The sequence below is a fragment of the Halichoeres trimaculatus genome, unplaced genomic scaffold (assembly GCF_033239565.1).
Source record: "Halichoeres trimaculatus isolate MK-OKI-2021-1 unplaced genomic scaffold, fHalTri1.1 fHalTri1_scaffold_2, whole genome shotgun sequence".
Lineage (NCBI taxonomy): Eukaryota > Metazoa > Chordata > Actinopteri > Labriformes > Labridae > Halichoeres > Halichoeres trimaculatus.
Window position 1 is genome coordinate 41,304,983 of NW_027437180.1, and position 14,224 is coordinate 41,319,206.

The following is a 14,224-nucleotide window of genomic DNA, read 5'->3' on the forward strand; positions in this document are numbered from 1 at the left end:
GTCTCCTGAGCTGGAGGAGGGTGCAAGTGTGTTGCGCTTCAACTAGGGATGGGTACCTTTCATATTTGAAATGATACGGTACCAATGCTCGGTACCTGGCAATCAGTACTGGTACTCAGCAGTACCAATTTTTGGTACTTTTTTGTGTTTATGTGGTAAAAAATATCAATTTGTATGGAAATAAAATACATATTTTTTTCAACTACATATTTTTATTCTTCATTAAATAACCTTGCAATATTGTGTTCATGTCCAGCATGGAAAATTGGCTACTCTTTCATTCCCTTACAGTCACAAGGGTGCATTCAGGTACCTAAACATGGTACCTTCTGATTTTACATGAATCGGTACCCAGTACTTTTGACCTAATTTGGTTGGTACCTTTAAAAGTACCCAGGAACTACAACTACTGTTTTTTTGTTCATTAGATTTTTGTTTTAGGTCATAGTAGAAGATATAGTAGCTTTCTTCATAAGCTGTGCTCAGTTTACGTGCTGAGCTAATGCTAGCTAGCTTAAAAGTGTTAGCTGCCCTGCCTGTGGTTGTATCCTCATTTTGCAGACAGGGATCTCTTGTTTTGCATTGATATGAGTTTTTTCAGCTGTGTATGCAGCGTGATGACTGTGTGCTGATGATTATAACAACAAAACAAAAGAGAACCAGAGAGAGATCAGAGACCACAGACACCAGGGAGACAGAGGCAGGACGGTCCAGTTGGTAGACCCAACTTCTTCCTGATGACAGACAGACCTTTAATTTTGATACCTTTAAGTTACAGTTAATATACTAGATCTGAAATTGTTATCGCACCATGTTCTGATATATAACTTCGTATATATTAATTCGTATATTAATGTTGATAAATAATAATAAATAAACGGTATCATTAATTCGTACAGACCAATTAACCGGAAGTACTGTAGTTTGATCTATAGTGCACTGATGATGTACTTTGGACCAACTCGTAACCATCTTCATGTGATCTTTGCCAAGTTCAGTGACGCCAGATGTGGAAAAAGTTTCTTGGACGTGTTGAAACTTCCATTGATGATTGATTGATTCCATTCTCTCTGCTCCTGTTCTGCAACAGACCAAAGCATGATAAGTTTCTTTTAAAGAGATGTTAAAGGAACTTAAAGGTGTGGCAGTGTGAGTCAAAGTGTGAAAATGAGAGGTAGACGTGTGGTCAACGTGTGACTTCAGCAGCAAACAAGATAAATTCGTTCATTTCCTGAACGTCTGCGCGGAGTTGTGAACATTTTTCAAGTGTAACTGTTAAGAAAAAATGAAAATAAGACCTTAATTATCTCTCCTTTCCCACTTCATTCTCTTAATTTATTGCTTTGAGCAGTTTCGGGTTAAAATATCAATGTAGAGTTGTTTGTGTTGTGTGTGGTGTGTTACCCCTACATTTGGTGAAATAGTGCTGTAGACCTGGTCTTGATCTGCTGTCAATGGATTGAGGGACTGATAAACTCTTTCAGGGTCTCCACTCTGTGAAGTCAGGAAGTCAAGGGAAGAAACTACCTGAAGCAGTGTTTAGATCAGAGGTTAAGCACAGGCAGCACAAACACAAACGGACAAACTCACCTCGAGTCGTGGAAACATCCACTGAAACAGACAGAGTATAAGTTTTTAATAGATCAATCGTTCAATTGGTGGATAAGTGACAGTTAACAAAGCACATGTGATTTATGGTCAGTGTTTAGTATTAACAGCCCATTCATGTGAGTCTGTGTCTTACTCTGTCTGTTCATCTTCATCCTCTTTGTTAGAATCACAGCAGCCATCACCAGGGTTATCAAACCAGCTGACCCCACCGTCCAGTACAGGATATTACCTGGAAAAGATAAATAAAAAAACATGACGAACATGAAACTACCTGATCCAGGTTTGACTCTTGGGGCTCTAATTTCGTGGCGCAGCGCAGGGGGCGCAAGCCTGGGGCAGCCTGCGCAGTGCTAATTTCGTGCGGCGCACCGCCGTGCGCTGCCAATTTGACAATTTGGTAGACCGTCTGCGCTGAGATGGGTGTGACGGCGCGCCAGGGGGAGTTGACGGCGCACCAGGGGGAGGTGTCAGCAGATTCATGTTGGCGCAGTGACAATTTCGTGCCAAAAATTGCGCTGAAAGCTCGCCAGCTCCAACCTGGTCTATCCTCAGCGCAAGGCGGAGCGCACCCCACACAGCTGTAATTTGGTGACAGGCGCACATGTGCACACATGTCAACAAAGCCTCAGAGGCAGGTTTCCAGAGTTTCAGGCACATTTTAATACAATAAACAATCACAGCAATCACTATTAAATGTAACCGTCTGAACCAGCATATACATTTATATCTATATTAACTGTCCCGTCACATCTGATGTCAGATTAAAGCCGTTTGTCATAATGGAAAGTTAACCTGACGGCAGCTGGAAGTTTGATGCACATCTTACAATTAAACAATAAACAGCCTTAACATCTGATACTGAGTATATATCTGGCTTCTCTCATTTCATTTAATTCAAAGAAAAGAGGGAGAGAAAAGACGAAGAAAAAAAGAGACAAAATAAATGTATGTCACTCAGGATTTACCCGTGATTTCCCATATTTCTCTGTTCTAGTCTTTATTTTTAACCTGATCTAAAAAGATGGAGTACATTGTTGTAAGGAGGATGAGGTGGAGACACTGGGAGAGTATACAGTATATCACCAAAGGCTCTGCTTGGTGATGACAAACCAGGAGTGCAGGTGGATCAAAAGTATTCTGAATGGATAAGCCAGCTGTGTAACTGTCTCTTCATTTTGTTCTCCTATTAATGACAAAGGAACAGATTAAATCTGTCCCAGGAGCTGGCCCACACGGTGACGCACTTCGTGTCCTCTGATGCGCCCCGCTGTCCATTGACCTGCTGCAGGCACAGCGGCTCTGACCGTCTCCGCTACCAGCACTCTCTCCGCAGTGCTGAGGATCACTCAGACCAATCAGACGCTGCGCCTCGGCTGCAGAGCATTTAAAGGCGAGGAGAGGCGCTCATTTGATTGGTGAAAACAGCGCTCGGCTGTGTTAAACCCACTCACGGCTTTTCTCCTCCCTCTCTGCCATTTGCGCGGAGGGAGGCGGGTGTGCCTGCGCTTGCGCCTGATCTATGAAATTAGACACCTATGTGTCTTTCTGTTCCTTGTGTTCGAACTGAAACAGGAAAAAAAGCTTTTAGTTACTTTGCCCCCTCTACTTGGAGTGCCCTTCAATCTGGACTGAAACTCGCTGAATTTGTTTCTTTGGAAGTTTTCCACTTTACCTTGAAAACCAACAACATGAATCCATCAAACAGTGCCTGTGTTCTTAAATTGTTTCTTAAAATAACTCCTGCATTTTATTACTAGTACTTAAATGTCTGTTGCTGTACTCTGTTTTGTCTACTGTGACATGTGCTGCTGCCTTCCTTGGCCAGGTCACCCTTGTGAAAGAGGTCTGGACCTCAATAGGTCTTTTACCTGGTTAAACAAAGGTTAAATAAAAAAGGCTTCTGCTGTGGATGTGGATCAGGACCCCAGGTCTGCAACTAGATACAACTTTTCAGCTGTTGGTTAATTGGTTTGGTTTTAATTTATTAGTGAGTTATTGTATTTGTTTGTTTGTTTGTTTGTTTGTTCAAAGGGATAATGCCATCAAGCAAAAGGAAAATTTTAATGGCTAATCCCTTGGAGCAGAGAGCTCATAACAAAAGAGAGGGAGGAAAAAAACAGATCGAAACATCCTGATAGCAGAAGTTAAATCACAGTGCGTTACAATATATCACACAGAAAAGAAATGGAAGAAAAGAAACAAAAAGTCAACAACAATAACAACAACAACAACAACAAATGCATACAGGCCAGCTCATCAAAAGTAGTATGGGAGGTGAAGCCTTCAGTTATCAGACCCTTTTCTTTGGAATCACCTACCAGTTGAGGTCTGGGGGTCAGAGGCAGTCTCTACTTTGTGGTGTAGACTCCAGACTTGCCTTTTTGATAAAGCTTATAGTTAGAGCTGGATCAGGTCTGACCCAGGAGTGTTGTTAACAACCGACTCCTGTGTAATGTTTGGATTACCATTACGCAAGGATTGGATTAAATAGGAAACCTTTTGATTTAAACACCTTCTGTGGCAGATTCTTTGGTAGTATTCATCAAATAATATTATTTTTTATTACCTTAACACTCCTTGCTGACAGGGTTCTCTAATTTTCTCTAAGTTTCCTCAACGCAAACTTGAGGAAGATTGTGTTGTTACAAAGTTGTGAAGGTAAGTAAATGGTTATCTTTTTTTTAACTTCAGCTATGATAAATTCAGCTTTGTAGGGATCTCACCTTGTAATATTCATCAAAGTACTTATATTTCTTTATTTACCAGTAATATGTCATCATATATTTAGCTTTATGAATCAGTCATGCCATAATGTTAGCATTAGAGCTATATTTATCATAGCTGTAGTGAAAAAGTATAACAACCATTTACTTACTTTCCCAACTTTTCTGTGTCCTTTAGGAAAACTGTCTTCTTCACTTCCATTGTGTTGTCGTTTTTGCATTTGTTTTGTTGCTTTTGCAAATTGGCTGACACCAACATGTCACCATAGCAGATGCCAGGTCTGGTTCATGTTTGCCTGGAAAGTGTCCTGAGTTAATATTTGTTCTGATTTGGTGCTATGTAAATAAAGATTGATTGGTAGTCAATAGTTGCTGAATGGGGTCTGGGTCTTAACCCTAGAACATTATCGCTAAAATTAGTAAACCCATCCCTAACGTCAGGTGATTTTTACGCAAAATAATATACCAGATAAAAAAAGTACTTACCATCAAAATATATCAAAATATCACAATGCATGACAAATCAGTGTACTGTTCTTTTATGTTCAATTGCGTCATGTCTAACAAGATCAAAAATAGGAGCATTAGAGGACCATTAAAAATGCTCAAAAAAGACTGAAAATTAGAAATTTGAGAAAAAAAATCCTCAATAAATAAATAAATGAATAAATAAAAAGGTCTGTAAATTGCTCTTTGGTCCACCCATTCCTGGGGCATTTAGTCTGTATCACTGTCCCTGTCAGTTATACATCTCTTCTGCTTCCACATCGTCAACACCTCCATCAGTGTTTTCCCTGAATCTCTCCTATTTCCTTATCTGACGAGTACTTCACCGGTTTCCTTTTAGGCATGATTTTTTTTATTTCTGTAAGACTGCTTGAACTTCACCTGATAACAATCTTGCTAGATAACGTAGCTCTAAGCTGAAAAAAGAATGTGCACAGTTGATTAACTGGTTAGTTAGCTAGCTAGCTATATAATGTACAGGGTTCCTACAGCTCAAGGTAAGCTAAATTTAAGACTTTTTAAGACTTTTTTTAATGACGTTGGAAATCAAATTTAAAAACAAGTCGACAACGAACCTCAATTGAAACAAACAAAACTATCAAGCAAAAACACCTCATGAATTACCTGGGTTAGAGGCAATTTTAACCTAATGTTTATTTTACATAAAACATCACTTTTTACCTTTTTTTAACCCAATTTTTACAACTTTATGCCTATTTTGCCCCCATCCATCTTTTTTGGCCACTGTTACAACCATTTTTGGAGTTTTTTTGCGTGGTTTTTGACATTGAATTTCAAATTTAATTCTTAATTTTGCTGCCATAATCAATTTTCCAAAGCCACTTTTGGATTATTTTTGCCAATTTTTGCTCATTTTTTTCTTTCTCCAGGCATCCAAAAGTTCCTGGTGCAACCACATCACCGTTTTGTTAGTTCCGCTATTGTGATTACTTGATGTTGCCACAACAGTAAATGAGGAAATTGTTTAGAAAAAAAGATAAATGTTACTACTTTTTTTTTTTTTTTACTTCACACTAACATAAATCTTACCAATGTTTTCAAATTTTTAAGACTTTTGAAATTTGGATTTAAGACTTTTTAATACCAATTCAGGCCTTATTTTTAGAATTATGAACTCAATGCCTTTCAAAACTTTTCAAGGATCCGCGGGAACCCTGAATGTAGCTTTAAGTGAAAAAAAATCTAGGCAGCTAACAATTGCTAAGTGAAATTAACCATAGCGATGTGTTACTCACTGGCTGGGATGGCAGAGACACCAATCCTATGACAGGATGAGGCAAAGAAGGGACAGTAAATATAGCGTTGTCAACCTTCACCTGATTTTATACACCAAATGTTTTATTTTTATACACGAAAATCACCCCAACATGTGCCTGAAGGAAAAAGCAGGTTTTGGATAAGAGAAACACCCATGCCTTCAAAGATGTCAAAGAAGATGCTGAAGCTACCCAGGGACCCATGACACTCAGAAAAACGCAGCATAATGAAAATTACTTAAGCATGTTTGCCCGCGTGAAAATCAGCCTCTTGATTGCCGATTAATGACTGCTCCAAATGTTAACATAATAACCCACAAGTTGTAAAATTATAGTATTAATGTTCTCCCTCTCACTATGAGCTCTTCTGCCACACTGTATTACATAACCTGTGCTTCAGCAGAGCCCAACTTATCACACATTAATTCATCATCATAGCCTCATCGTCCACCTGGCTAGCTAAGAAATTAGCATGCATGTTTTCCAATCCATGAGGGAGGTTGAGTCTCATTAGTTTTGGCTGACGTGATGTACGAGCTCCCTGTGGGTCTCACAGCAAAGACCTTTAAGATATAACACATGGATGCTGTGTTTCTCATCCAATTTACCAAATCATTGGTTTTTCAAATCTGCAGGATTGAATGAGCAAATTAGACACAATTAGTATTCTCAGTGTTCTCCCCACAGTGCAAGAAAACTCAATGTGTTTTATTTTATGGGCTGTCAGAGGACACGTCTGCTTTTTGATTAATAGTCCACCAATGCTAATTAGACTAAAGAGGCGACTCTGGTGCCAGGATCATCTCTGGATCCGACCCTGTGGGCAGAAAGCAGACCTGTCCTGGACAACCCGGACGGTCTAGAGGACAATAATAAAACTTTTATTTTTCTATTCTATTCAACACTTCACAAGAAATTGAGCACACTATAAATGTTCTTACGTAAAAATTTAACAATAATCGTTAAATAATACATTTTAATTAAAGCTGCAAGCAGCGTTGGATGGGTCCTCGGTCCCTTCAGCCGGTCTGTCATACCTGTTTCCCCTCCGCTGTCAGGGTTTCATCCCTTTCTGGCCCTTTTAGTGATATAACAGTTGACATAATCTATTATTACCTCTGCTGAGTCACATGACCAGCTGAAACTCCTAATTAGTGTGACATCATCACAGAACTGCTGCAGCGTGAAGGGTGAAATATATTCAGCAAAATTTTGGAAACAACTCCTCACAGAGGCCACATTTTTACTAATTTCTGTGTAAAAATGTGATATTTTTGAAGGGAATTTTTTCAGAAATCCATCCATGTCATTTTCAAAGCTGTACGACTTTTACGTATTTGTCTAGAGGCCCAAATGTGTCAGCCTGTGCAGAGCTGAAAACTGTTTTCCCATGTATTGACATGGAGGGAGCTGAGAGGGCTTCTGTGGGATTCACCGTCTTTGAGGGCTCACCATTTGAAAATCCAAAAGAACTTTTGTAGACATGGTCTATCCTGTCATGTGAGCGAATTTCCGATACCACTTATGGTTTTGGAGGAGATAATTTTTGCAGGAAGGGTAAGAATGTGGCAAAATGTTATTTTGAAAGGCAAATTGCCCGCTTCCTGTTCAAGATAGGCAACAAATACCTCCACCTTTTCTGTGTGTCTCAAGGAGACAAATGTTTTGACGTTGGTTTGATCTCTATGACATTTCCGTGGCTCGTTAGAGCCATTTTACTGTGTTTTTGAGTGCCTAGGTGGTGCTAGAGAGCATATAATGGGATGTTGGGGGTCATTATTGGAATCATACCAAAATTTTTGGCACCCATGTGAGTGCCAGTTTTGGTAATTTTTTGAGCATGGGCAGTGGGTTTAATAAGCGATTTACCGGTTGAGGGAAAAATAAGAAAGAAATAGACCAAAAACAATAGTGGCCTCAGCCAAAGGTGCCCTCTTCCTTTGGGGCGAGGACCCTAATAATGACACTACACGTGCACGAAAGTGTCACTGCAAATCTCTTGGATGCTCAGCATGACCATGATATTATCCTTCCACGAGTGTGAGGTTTAGTCTGGGCTGTTTTGGTTGCATCTGAAAGAGCCCTGTACAATATAATTCACCTCTGAAACATTGGGATAAAAGGATCACAGTTCCTAAGGCATGGCGGTATGCCGCAGTCATTTACATGTAGTGGAAACCCTGTAATAAGTAGATCAGATCCAGAGGAAATCTGACGTTTTGGAGGAGGAAAAGTTAATCTTGCAGGTGAAAAACCTCATAACTCTATACGACACAAAACATTCTTTCTATGAGGACACCAACAGCAAGGATATTGTTGTTAAAGACCCAACTCTTTGGAGTGTAAGACTGCATATCAGGTCAAATGATGCTATTCATCAACAGTGTTGCCACAGTTACCTTGAAAAAGTAATCAAATTACTGGTTACTCCTTTAACAAATAACTTAGTTACTTTACTGATTACTCAATTATAAAAGTAACTAAGTTAGATTACAAGCTACTTTATTAGTTACATTCAGCAGCTGCCGACTATTGTTTTGTACACAGCAGGGAGCCTCAACATCATTGCGTCCCTACACTGTAAATATCCCGAAATGGCAAATTTATATCATCAAAAATTTATACCCGTAGTATTGTAGACGGTATGATATGGCACACCATTAATATACATTGTGGTACACTTGAAGTAAGATTAAAAACTCCTGGAAGACCATAGATCACCTAAGCACTGTGATGAGTATCATATCATGAGGTTTTCACCAGTACTCACCTCTAGCTAATAGCAGCTTAGCCTTCCTCAGCTGGGAACAGCAAACAAAGTCTGTCTTTATAGATACCATCATGACCCCAGGGTGAGTTTTCCACCACTTCCTTTTTCATTCTTACCCGTGTGGCTTTGCTCTCTTGGTATCTTCTCTCATCAGTGACGTTTGTTTTTTACCTTTGTTGTTTTCAGTGATGCACCGTGTAGTAGCAGGCTCTGCCAGAGGTGTCAGGAGTGATCACACTTCTTTAGTCCCTCTGTCCTGGGGGTTGTAACTGAGCTTCAGTGAGAAAAATAAAATAAAGTTTCTGCTCAGTAATGAAATCACTGATTAAAAATATTTTCCCTGCCAAAGATGTGAAGTTTAATAAAAACAGTTTTAGTGTCTTTGGAGCCTCGTTCCAGTCTTTTGGGAGTGACTGTGTGCCTGGATGCTAAATTCGCAGACAGCAGACTGCTCTGTTTATTTTTTTAAATTATCAGGACTGGGATGTTTTCAGTCCTGTATTTCCCTCCCCAATAACCGTCCTCTTATGGTTCATGTTGGACTATCAAACCTGTTGACCCCCGGACTGGCTCTGCTCTTCAGTTTGCTGTCGTAGCTGAACTAAACACCATCTAATACAACCTCACCAGCATCATTGGAGCTGGTGAAGCTTTTTGGATGAGACGTGAAACGCCTTTCCAAACTATGCACACTCCAGTTTCCTGTTTACGAGACTTCAGAAAGTCACATCTTGGGTGGTTCTCGTGCACAACTTCCTTTCCCACCCAAGTCTGCTTTTTGTAAACAGGCGCATATCATATAAGTCCAGCTCTGACACGCTTTCTTTTCAAGTCTTTTCTCTTAATTTACTTGTTGGACCTTCAGGGCTTTTGCTTTCAGATAATATGTCTTATGCACAAGCGAGCATGCATATATCGCATATGTGATCGTACATAAGCATCTTTCCAAGGTGGAATGACAGCTCCTTCAGCGTCTTCACATCACTGCTGTGTGCTGTAGCAGAGATATAACATGTTGAATGGACTGAAAATGAATCTACTGTGAAGGATTTATGAACATTTGTTGGTGTATTCAGTGATAAAAGTTAACATTCTGCTGGAAAAAATAAGTTTTATCGATGTATGCTAGCCACTAGTTTATTAATGGAATTCCCAGTGTACATTAGCATGAAGCTAGCGCCAAGTGCTCTATGTTGTTTTTGGCAGATTAAGAGTTTTATAACATGTTGAATGGATTAAAAATGACTCTCTTGTGCAAGGTTATTATACTTGTGTGTTCATTGCTGAAAGTTGCTACTTTGCTGGAAAAACAAAGTTTTACCCATGTATGCTAACCGCTAGCATATATCTTTAAGTGAGTTCTGTATCAGTGTCTCTCATGTAGATCTCTTGTAGCCCTGTTTTTACCTTGTACTTTTATAACTTACTTTAAAGTATGATTGAGCAGAAGCTCTTAACTTTAAATACAACTTTCTACTGCTTCATTCGCTAACAGGAAATGCCAAAGAGTTGGGTCTTTAACAACAATATGGAGGATTCCTTCTCCCAAAGTTTTCTCCTGTTTGGGATCCTCGTTAGATGCAGATCCAGGGTCCTGCTACAGAGGAGCAGATTGGTTCCTGCAGTTTCACAGTTGTTTGTTTTGGACATTTGTTTTCACCCTCTCCATTTCACAGGTGTCCACAGCTGTGTTTGACCAATTCTGGGGTTGAAAGGAGATCTACCTGGGAGGAAGTTCAGGCCAGCAGGTCTCATCAAACACCTCACAGCGCTGTGCTCTACCTGTTGTTATTTTTCCCTTTTCCCAGGGACACAATTTGCTTCTCAGCTTTTGCTCTGAGAGAGTTCCAGTGAAGACGAACACCCGTAGCTTTATTACACAGACCAGAACCAACCTGCATTTTGAGAGTGTTTTCTGTGCTCCTCAGCTCTTGTTTACTGTTAAAAGTGAAGGTCAAAGCTGTGTCATACCTGCATCCTTCACTTACATATCCAGACAGTTAGAATTGTTTTTTTTTCCAGCAGTAAAATCATATATAAGTTTGAAGCTGTCAAGCTGCTGGCACATTTTCTGACTGATGCATGAAGCATGGGGGTCATACAAGTCTTGAAAAAAATGTGCCTTAAGATACCTTTTCTCTAACGATCAGGGCCTGTATGTATGGAGCTAAATCAAGGCCATTTTTTTATATAAATTTGGGGAAAAAAAACAAAATTGAAAAATTTAAAGTTTGATCTGAGTTAAAAAAAAAACACTGAATCAAAAAAAAAAAAAAAAGTCCAAAAACATTTTTGATTCATCTCTTTAAATTTTGTAAAAAAAATCTTTATTTTCAGGTTTTACTCTTAAATATATTCTAACATTTGAGGCGTTAATTTTTTTCATGTACAATTTTTTTTTTTTTTAAGGATTCCTTATTTTGCTGGCAGATCTTTTGGTTTTTTAGATTATTTTTCAATTCCTTTTTTTTTTTCTTTTTTTTTTCCAGGTTCAAACTTTTGGCCCTGTTCTTGCATCTGGGGCGTGGTCTCGACTAGAGGTAGGTACTTTGAGGGATTAAAAACAAATCACTCATTCTTTTTTTTTTTTTTTTGGTTTCAGTTTAAGTGTTTTGGGTTTTTTTTTAAATCTTTTTTTTTTTTTTTTTTTCGGTTGAAATTTTTTTTTTTTTTTCAATTTTATAAAAACTTTTGGCCTTGATTTTGTTCCATACAAAAGAAAACTACTTACTTACATTAATGTAATAATTGCTTCTTCTTCTGTTTTTTGTTTCGGTTTAGGCGTTTTTTTTTTTTTTTTTTTTTTTTTTTAATTTAATCAAGATCAAACTTTAATTTTTTAAGTTAATTTTTTTTTTTCCAAATGATTTTTTTTTTCAAAGTCACTAAACTTTTGGCCTTGATTTAGCTCCATACAGAAGTAAACTCTTTACTTCCTCACATTACCTCATCAAAGGCATCGACCAATCAGAAGCACACAGCTGGAGGATGAAGAACAGAGCTGGGTAATAAAAGGTTTCAAATGTCAGAAAACATGAAAGAAATATTCAACATCCATCACACTGACTCCAGAGATTCTCTTTAAAAACAATATTATTTTATTTTGTATTTTATAGGTATTGTTATGTACATGGCATAATTTGTGCTTTTTTATTATCAAGAATAAAACCATAAGGGAACACATCAGAAAATTAAACTTTAAACCAGGATTGAACTGTTCTTTTTCAGCTGGATATACTGAGAGTTCTACAAAACCAGGAGAGGAGGAGGAGGAGGAGGAGGAGGAGGAGGAAGGTGGGGGGAAGAGACATCAAACTTAATAGATAGATAGGTAGACTGATAAATAGATTTTTCCAGAGACACTTGCAGATGGTCCTCTGAGGGTAGTGTGAACGTTCAGACTGTGATGTGCTTTTACCAACAGCAGCAAAGGCACCTGTGTTACACTTTGTTTTAAAAAAGAAAGCACGCCTCAGGGCCTTAATCCAGTCCAGTCCAAACACATGAAACCAAATCCATCAGTAATTTCCTCCAGGGGGATTTCTGTCACAAAAATTTGCTGATTTCCTTTGATTTCCAGCCATCGCAGAGGTTGGGCGCCGGGTTTAGCCAGCTTGAGGCCATTCAGTCGATCCCCCTACGGAGACCGATTGAATATAGAAAAGATAACCTCAAGGACTGTGATCTGAACCCTCTTGACTTCGCTTGCTTCGGCTGCTGATCCTTTGAAAAAGGGGGCAAAGTGAGGTCAAAGGGACATTTTACCTGATATTTGACCTGGCATGGCTCAATGAAAGAAAACATGAATGAGAAACGGAGAAGATGCAAGGACAAGATAAAACATGTCATTGGGAGACACTCTAATCCAGATTCTGATACCCAGATTGAAGCATTTGACAGTTTAAGTCTCCAATTTGAGCTTGTATGGTCTCAGAATCCACGTTACCTGTGGAAAGCTCTCTGCTAGCTCTATCATTTTGTTCAGTTTCTTATCTTTACACTTTAATGTTCCTCAAACCAGTTTCATTTGGTGGGGAAGGATCAATAATGGTATCTGATCAGTAACGGGAACTCGTTATTATCAGACACCACATTTCAAGTATGGCAAGTCCTGTCCTGGTACTGGTTTCGATATCAGAACAACTTATGTTTATTGTTTTTGGGCTAATGTACAATGAGATACTGCAAGGGGGAAACAGAAAGTGCTGAGGGGGCTGAGCAAGAGGAAATGAACGCTTAACTACTTCAGTAAAGGAAGCACCAGAGGGCAGGGACATGTCTCAGAAGAAAAAGAGGAGTCATGCAAACAGGGAGACATGATGGGGATGTGAAATACTTCCTAACGAGCACAACGGTCATCTCCTGTCTGTCTTATTCCACGGCCACACTGGACGTGAATTTGCAAAGATGCATCGAGATTACATACAAAGTCAATGCAAAGACGCGTTCAGACGCAGATTTCTCCCGGCCGGCGCGTTGGTGTGGCACATATTGAGCGTCCAGTGCGTTTGGGGCGTCAAACTCCTCTATGCCCGAGTTGAAAATATTGAACTTTTGACGCAAAAAGGAGCAGGCTTGGGTGAAAGTCGCTGAGGAGACCGGTTTTGAAGGTAAATTCTGTAAATATTCGTTATCACTGAGTGTGACTGTGTTTTTCTTAGTGGAGTTTTGTCGGGAAAGATGGAAGAGCCTCAGGGACACCAACCTGATAGAGAGGAGGAAGGAGCAGGAAAAAAGGAGCAGGGCAACAGCAGAGCCAGGGAAAAGATGGAAGTTATCTGCGTCCTCTCTTTCTTCAACCCCTTCAGGCCCCGTTTACATGACAACGTTTCATCTGAAAACGCTAAAACGCTGTGAAAACACAGTGAAAAAAATCTGCGTTTACACGGAAACGTTGATGGACTGATAACGCTGTAGTGAGCATGCCAGGTCTGTAGGTGGTGCTATAACTGTCTTGTCCAGAAGCAGCTTTTGGTAGATCTCCTCTGAAGTAGAGTTGGGCCGATCATCTGATGTGTTGAGGAATGCTAAGTTAAAAAGTGGAGCAACAGATGCTCATTTAGTTAAAGACAGTCACAGATTCAGCAGATTGAGCAGCACAAGCTCAACACGGTAGTTCGCGACAATCGAACCAATGGTACTGTTGTCCTGTTAAATGCGCGCACGCGAGGCGGAGTGTGACGCCAACGTTTCCACTGATTACTAATTACTGTTTATACAGCAACGATGTTGAGAGTGTCTCCGAAAAATCTGGAGGCCGTTTTCAAAATTTGTGTTTTAGGTCGGCTGAAACGCCATTTCCGTGCAAACGTGAGGCTGAAACGCACAAAACTTTT